Source organism: Argiope bruennichi, chromosome 10 (genome assembly GCF_947563725.1).
Source record: "Argiope bruennichi chromosome 10, qqArgBrue1.1, whole genome shotgun sequence".
Lineage (NCBI taxonomy): Eukaryota > Metazoa > Arthropoda > Arachnida > Araneae > Araneidae > Argiope > Argiope bruennichi.
This window is the reverse complement of record NC_079160.1, coordinates 93,546,144-93,555,494: the sequence shown is the minus strand read 5'-3', so window position 1 is coordinate 93,555,494 and position 9,351 is coordinate 93,546,144.

Sequence of the window (9,351 nt, the reverse complement as noted above, 5' to 3'; positions counted from 1 at the left end):
TTAGTTCAAATTTCAACCGCCAAGTGAGAAGGCGGCGCATGAAAAACAAAAAACACAATTTGGAACTTAAAAACTTTATTTAATTACTATATATGTTCAATGTGCATTCCATTTACGTCAAGCACATGTTCAACAGTGGTACGAAGGGTTTCTCGATCAATTACAGAAACATGATGTGTTATGCTTGCTTTCAATTCATGCAGAGTCCGTATGCTTCCTCCTTAGACACGATCTTTCAAAAATACCCACAACCAGAAATCGCAGGGATTCAAGTCCGGAGAGCACAGAGGCCAGGCAATTGGAAATCTTCTTGAAATTACACGTTGATCTTCAAAGTGGGCACGAAACAATGGTCGAGCAATGTGAGATGGTGCACTATCTTGCATGAAGACAGTAGTCCCTAAACATTCTCGTTCTTGTAACGCAAGAATGACTTGCTGCTAAAGAAGGTCACAGTAACGGGCGACAGTAATGGAACACCTTTGAGGGCCATGAGAAGTATTATCCTCAAAAAAAAAAAAAAAAAAAAAAAAAGAGAAAGAGAGAGAGAGAGACCAAGAATTAAATCAGCAGTAAAACCATACCATACTGTAATGTACTCATGATGTAGAGACTGTTCATGCACTACATTAGGACTTGCAGTACCCCATATGCGACAGTTCTGAGTATTAACTGCTCCCCCTAGGGTAAAATAAGCCTTATCCGACCATAAAAAGTTCCAAGGCCATGAATTGTCAACGTTTATTCTGGCTAAAAAAAATTCTAGCAAATTGAATTCGTTTCTCCGGGTCTGCAGGATTCAGCGCTAGCACATGATGGATCTTGTATGGATACCACTTTACAATGGATAGAACCTTTCGTACTGTAGACCAAGAGAGGGACAAATCACTTGGCACCGCTGGAGCACTTGATGAAGAATATTGCGAATCGTACTCTCTTTCGACCACGGCAAGATTGACTTCTTCCGCTGTTTCATTTGAAATTCGTTTCCGTCCGCTACCTTGTACCACACCCAACTCTCTAATCTCTTCAGATTTAATAATTATCTTTTTCAAAGCCCGCCTGGACATAGGGCCTTTCCGTAAGTCTTTCAAGCGCCGATATTCTCGCAATGCAGCTGACAAATTACTGCTGTTCTGCTAAAATAACTTTATCAGTAAAGCTCTACCTTTCTTCTCTAACGGCAAGGGAAAGAATGATTTTGCGGCAGTGAGTACTGGCTTTTTAAACTACTCTAAATTTGCATAACGGATGAAAACCGCCATCTATCGGCCGAAATTTAAACTAACTTTTAATTGCAGATTTCTTTTCCCCATGATCCATACAACTTAAATATCAAGTTTCTTCGACGTTCTTCCACTAAAGCGGACACTACGTAGGTCTAAACAGGGTAACTTTAATTATAACCACCCTGTATTGTTACGCATTTCACCGTCGGGTTCGCTTAATAGTGAGTGCATGGTGTGAGAACACAATCAGCAGGCCTCAGTAGAAAACAACGACGTTTATTTACACGAATAACGCGAGTACATAGACGACAACTATATACAGAGAAGACGAACACAGGACAGTACACTAAGGCAGACAGTAGCCCACAAGTAGTAATCGGCGCACACAGCGGCCAGACAGAATCCAGCAGGAAAGGGGATCCTCGGATCTTTGTTCTACGGTCTCTCCAACGGCTGAACTTCTCACTTTAGCTGCCGACTCACTACTTCTTACAACTGGCTACTACACAAAAGATACGACGCTGCTTCCACAGTAGACAACAGGACTCAGCACACAGCAACTCAGCACTCGCTCCACAAAACGCTGGCACTCCGCTGTTGCTTCGCTATCCTCTCGAAGACTCGTTACTTGTCGGCAACTCCGACTACAATTCGCGACGACCACCTACAGCTTGAGAGTGCAGGCCTTTTATAGTTCCCAGGAGGCGGGCCAAAAACCTTCTGGGGCAATCAGGGCTTATCTGGGCGTATATCGGTTCCTATTAGATGGATCGTGAAAATTCTCGAAGTGTCCAACTTTATCCATTTTGTCACCAAAGTCGCCAAATTCTTCTCCAATTTGCCAAATGTTCGCCAAGCTCTAAAGTCATTGACGCATCACCCGATCAGTACCCACAGGGCTTATCGTTAAAACAGTCTTTCTTACAATGACACTATTCATGCTGGGAAGCAAAATTACAGGTTTGTAACAATATATTTATCATTTTCAAAACTAGACATTGATGTTTAAAATTTTTGCATATTAGATCAACAATAATAAAAATTGTTGACGGTCCTAAAAAAAGTGGGTGTTGCCGGCTGTCTATAGGCATTTCAATTTTTTTTGAATATTTCTACAATTATAATAGATATGCTCATAAATTTTTGAGTTCCAATATTTCATAATCTCATTTTGGTCCACCTAGAAGTTTTGCTGCACGACAACTAACTTCTTTTACAATTATGATTACAAATTTCTCCAAAAATATTAAATTTTTTTTCTGATGTTTTTCTATCTTATCAGATATTTATCAGAAGATACAGTGTATGTCAAAAATTCGAGCAAGTCACAAGTTTTGAATACAGTGTATTCAAAAAGTTTTAATAAAAGAAATAATTATCGAATTTTTTTTTTCTTTGCCCAAATATGATTAGAAGAATAGATTTTTCCATGTATAAAAATGACAAAAGTAACTGAAGAGTGAGATCCAAAAATAATCGAAAAAATTAGCTCACAACAAGAGAAGGCATTAGTCAAGCTAGGCGTATCACTCCGCTTATTGCAGCTGAGAGTAGCATTTCTGCATTGATTTTTGATTTAATTTTAATCAAGTGGCTTTTGACTTCCTCCCCCGCACACATGAGAATTTAAGCACATATACGGGCACTTAAATAATCCAGAATTCTGACACCATGCATTTAAAATTAAATTAACATATTTCAATTTATTTTTCAGCACAGGTGAAAGACTCTAAAACCATATACAAAACAAAATCTTTGAAACATTTTTTATGGATTATAAATACATGATACATAAACAATTGCACTCTAAAAAAGAAGATAAACTCCCTTTATGTTATTTTGCAGGGCATTATACCTTGTAGTTTTCTGTGTATTGCCACACTCACATGTGACTAAAAATTTTATAACGTTTCATGCTGAAGCATGAATAAAATTTCTTCAACGGTTTCATCATGTTTTAATATATTTCCCTTCTTCTTTCTCCTTGCATTCTCTCTTCCATACTGTTAAACTTGACATTTCTGTTCTACTTTTTTCATTCAATAATTATATTGTTTTTGATAAAAAATATGGTCACATAAATTGCTATTGAATGCAGGTTTATTTATTATGCACTACTTATTATTTTAAAGGTCGACTCAGCCTTTCATCCCTTAAGTGGGTCGATAGACTAAGGACCAAGCATGCTTGGGAACTAAATCCTGGGGGTTCCGCATTAGGCTGACCACCTAACCGGGAATATGCCTTTCACTCCAGAGCCCTCGGTCAAGAAAGCAGATATGGACATTGTAGGCTTTGGCCTACATGGGTTGTCGTACCACTGAGTTTAGTTTACTTATTATTTATTGATTATTATGTACTATTTATTATTAATTAATTATTATGTATTATTTATTATTATTTCTTAGTGTGACTAGAAAATAATGGTGAATGTGGAAGATATTTATGGTAAACCATAAAATCTGGGATCATCGGTCATGAATAACGTTCTTTAAAGATTCAGTATTTTGAGTGACTAAACACTGGATGACTTCTTAGCATACAGAGTTCAGTACCTCTCTAAAGCAATAAGCATCTTTATCCTTTACAATTAATCGTGTTTCTATATAGACATCGAGTTATTGTTAGCTCAATTACAATAATTGCTCATAGAATAATCATAATTGAATAAAATCTTCGAGAACTATAATTGAATTTCCTTTACCTTTCTGTGATTTTAATACTATGTATTCACTTTAAAAGCTAATTTTCCATATCCTTAATGTAGCAGGGTTCGGAAGTCAGGCAAATTTCGGCAAATCTAAGATATTCGACCACTTTATATGGATGTCGAAAACCACTTTATATGGATGCTATCGTAGAGGAGAATTCATTTTTATTTTACTTTATGTAAAGTTAAGTTATAAAATTTTCTAAGAAAGCTAAATCTAATTAATCTTACTTATATATGAGATATTTACTCATCAGTAAAAATTTAGACAAATCCATGACGCATTTTCCTTTTTGGCCAAAATCTGTAAATATTTTTGACATTTCACACATTTAAATATCCATAAAAAGATTCCGTTTATTGATTTTAAAGACTAACATGCCCTTTAATCTAATTGACGTCAAAATTTAGGACTTTTCCAAAACTAAGGATTCACAAATCTGAGATGTCTGTTTGTTATATAAAGGGCGTCCCAAAATTAACGCAAGATTTGAATTTGACAGCATTCGTGCAACCTTTTAAAAAAAATCATTTGACAGCTGGTAGTTTAGGGTTAGTAAAAATGGAGCATTACACGATAGGACAGCATATTTTGATTGCCACAAAACATTTCAAAAATTATGAAAATCAGTTTGAAAATTTGAGAATTCACCTTCTAGATCGTGTGATTTAACACCATTGGATTTCTTTTTAAGAGTTTATTTGAAGTCAAAAGTCTATGCCAACAAGCTCACAAACACGCATGCATTGAAGAAGGAAATTTATCGCCTCATGAACGAAATTCAGCCACATTTATTCAAAAGTGGCCAAGGAAAATTTGTACAAAACAGTGTGTATGCGCCAGCAAAGCTGTGAAAGTTATTGGCCCTATGTGTTATTCCATACATAACTCAAACATGTACTTTACGATTCAATAAAAAATCTAACAATTTAAAGAAAAAAGAAACTTTTTTTTTATTTCATTCAAATCTTGCTTTAATAAGTTGTTCCTTCCTGTGACGTTCTGGTTTTACTAATTCTAAACTATCAGCTGTCAAATGATTTTTTTAATAGGGTTGCCAACTCTTTACTGCATGAGTGGTGGCAATACACACATAGAGAGAGAGATAAACACACACAGAGAAACGACACACACACACACACAGAGACGACACACACACACACACAGAGACGACACACACACACACAGAGAGACGACACACACACACACACAGAGACGACACACACACACACAGAGAGACGACACACACACACACACACAGACGGCACACACACACACAGAGAGAGACGACACACACACACACAGAGAGACGACACACACACACAGAGACGACACACACACACACACAGAGAGAGAGAGACGACACACACACACGCACACACACACACACACACACACACACACACACACACACACACACACACACACACACACACACACACACACACACACACACATATCGAATTCTTACATTGATTTTGTACTTGCAACTAAAGTCCTGGAAAAATCTGCGATGTTTTTCCATTCAGGTGCATGCAGTAAAAAATTAGACCTGTCAAGGTTAATCCACGAAATCAAAATAAATAATTCCTTCTCGAAATTATAACTGAATTAATTTGTAGATTTTTAACTCCTTAATTTATTAGTTTAGAGTGTTGTAGCTCAAATATTTTTCAAAATATTTTATTCTAGTAACGCTTAGATAAATTCACAGCATCAACAGAAGGAAGTATCTTCCTTTTGAATATTTCTAGTAAAAACAAAAAGTCGACTCACACTTCATGCATATTTAATATGTAAACAAGAATTAAGAAATTTCCCACGGAAGCGCCAACAAGAAAATACTTGTTTTCTTATTTTCATATGATGGCTTTTACAGATAAGTTATAAAAAAAAACAATTCAAGCTTTGCTTATCAGAATGTTTTCTAGCACTAATAATAGGTCGTTGTTCCCATAAGTAAGTAAATGATTTGCTAAAATTGAATGTTTGATTTCTATTTTTCAGGCTATATTGCGAAGTCATTTAGATTAATTCAAAATCGGGTCGAATATCTGATAGTTTTAAATTGTAAAACGTATTATTATTCATTCAAATATCTTTGCTAGAAAATTTCAATTATGATTGTTAAGATAAAAAATATTCAATACATGCAAAAGATATTTTAAATAATACAGTTTGTTTTGATAAAGTAAAGAATAGCTTTAAGGAATAGTAAACTCATTTTTAAACCTCCGTCGGAATTATATTCGTTCTGGAAAGTTCGGGCCCTATGCACTTGAGAAAAGCAGGTAAAAAAAATTCTTAAATTGTAACATTAAATCTTCTTTAATTTTTTATTTTATTTTACTAGAAATAAATATGAAGCGTATTGAGAATGTGTAGAAACAAAAAAAAAAATAGGTGAAATCATGGCGAAAAAAAAAAAAGCATTTATTTCTCAAAAAATTTAAAAAAAAGCATAAAAATTTCTCAGTTTTTATGAATTGATATAAATTATCAGATTATAAATTAAATAAATCTGAGAATATTGAAAAAAAATTTTGAAAAACGAAAATAATAAAAAGTTAAACAAGATGAAATGTAATTTAATAATGTAGGACATCGGTAAATGAGATTCCCTCGGAGTCAATAAACTGGCATTTTTTCAACCTCGTCTTAATATTCAATATCACTTTCGTCCCCCCCCCCAACAAATCCTCTTTCCTCTAGGAGTCTTCCTTGTCGTCTTCTTCTAACCAACTCGCATTTAAGCATGATGACTGGATTAGAGAGATAGCAGAATTTTAGAGCTGTTTTTAGCGGAAACAATGAAAGGTCAGGTTGGAAATTTAACATAGTTTCGATAATCAATTAGCGGGAGCAATGAGGGAAATAATCAATTAGCGATCAATAAACTAGCAATCAATAAACCTGTATTGCATCATAAGAAAATCAAATTTCTACTTTAGATATGTATTTCTCAACCTATTGAAACAAAGATTTGACACTAAACTTCGTTTCAATGTTAATATTTGTTTATGTGCACTTTTAGTCACTAAATTCCATACCAAATTTGATATATTTAAGTTGTTGTGTTTTTGAATAATCAAGTTTACATGCTTCTGAAACTACAGATCGATAGATAGTCAATTCTTTATTGGATTTACTTCAAAATTTGTCAAGTTTCTACACTATAGATGTCCAATCTGCGCACTGAATCTTATCTATCTAGATCACTTCACTTTGTAGTTATCGTGTTAGCTTATATTCGATCAGCCGGACAGACGAACTTGCTCTGAACAGATTTTATTCAAAATTTGATAGAATCTGCAAATTTGTTTTAAAGACCATATACCAAATTTCAACCATCAGGCTCAAGGCGTTTATGAGTAATCTTTGTCACACACAGACAGACGGACATTTTTCATAAATATTTTTCGAATTTAAGAGTTCTAAAACATGGAAATTCGTCAAAATCTCGAGTTCGAATTTCTTGACAATTACTATACTTCATCTATACTGTGTATTCAAGAAAGTAAAAATAAGCACTCGCTATAAAAAAAATAAATTTTACTCTCTTATGTGCCACGATTTCGGAAGTAGTGTGTCAGTAAGATAAGCTAGGCAACAACTTTCGAATCGAATCAACTGAACCGAAGAGTTCCATCAATTTGGTAACGAATGTTGACTTATTAAAAGGAAAAAAATTCCTTCTTTCCTTAAAAGTGAAGAAAGGCATGAAAATTCGTGGGCAGTACCTATTAGGCCGACTGTGCACGACGGAGGGTTGTAACAGAATTCGTATAGTTTCATTAACATTCCATTTACAGAAGAAACAAGAAAGTTATAATAGACCGTTATTCGTAATTTTGAGCTATTGTCAAGTGGAACAGATGAAAATTCTACTCCATTCCAGTCGATTTATGGGATGGATTTTAACTTTATCCACCTGCTTTAGATAGTGGACTTTCGTTATAATGGGATTTCAATTCGTCATCTCCGAAGCAGAAGATCTTAACAACAGACCTCCGAGAACTTTAAAAATGGTGCATTTTCCTTTTCAATGATCAATACGCATTTAGAGAAAAAATATAGGAAAAACACGTTCATTGTCCTTTTTTTTTTTTTTCGAAGAAATAATAAGAGTTGAGTGTCAAAAATATTCAAAATATGTTCAATATGTATATATTAAAAATATTATAAAAACAATAGTTATAAGTAATAAGAGATATGCTTGCATTCTAAATGAATAAGTTAAAACTTATACCATGAATAAAATTTTGCAGTTTCTTAAAAGATTTGAACATGAATATTCTGTTACTGCCATTTGTAAGGTGCGTTGGCCTAGGGATGAGGTATTGATTTCAAGGCCAAAGAGATCCAGGTTCGAGATACGACTCATTACAATATTCGCCATGTATGTGGCTTTGGTGCATGCGAAATCCAACAACAAGGATCAGTTCCTCCGCTATTGATGTAGAGCGATACCTTTGAGATGCAGATACCAGCTCAATTTTCCAAATGCAACTTAAACTTGAACCATCTTCCGAATGCAACTTAAAATTGCGATGTCCATCCCAAAATAACTTTTGTTTCGTTTTCAATGGAATATTGATGTAACTGAACTAAACTATAATAACTGCAATTTGTTTCAACAGTTATAACAAATGTTTTAAAAGAATTTCGCTCCTTTTTAACTTGAGATATAATATACAGATAAAGGCAAGATATAAAATATAATAAAAGCATTTTTTCCTACATGACATACACAGATATAAATGCAACACCTTAATCATTTAATTTTATCATTTACTTTCAGGTTATGAGTTTACTTTACAAACTTATATAAAATAATAAATTTATATATTTTATATTTGTAATAACTGAAAAGAGGAGAAATGTAATTAATAAATTAGTGCTCACTTTTATTATAGAATTAAATCATGAAAAAAAAATATTTCTGAAAAAAATTTGGCATAGAACTAAAAATGTGTATTATGATTATAAAAAATCTGATATATTGCATTAATTTTTATATATTATATTATTGTTGAAATTATTTTTTTCTACAGAGGAAGAACCTTGCTGCGAATAAATTGTTTATATATTTTAATACAAGCTATTGTTAGTTTTCACTCATTCAGTTATGCAGATGTCAAATATTTGGAACTCAGTTTTTCGATATATTAATTGAAAAAAAATTCTTTAGCATATAAAAAGATTAGTATGAAATTGAATCGATAAATTTTAAATATATGTAGTTATTTTTATTTAATTTAATTCTTAGAATAAGTCATTGAATAAATATTCCACTGTATTAAAAAAATAATGGCTTAAAGAAAATAGCATGTGCATGGATTGATAAAGATTTAAAATTAAAAAAAAAGATTTAAAATTCTATTCTATATCCAAGTTTCATACTTTTAATT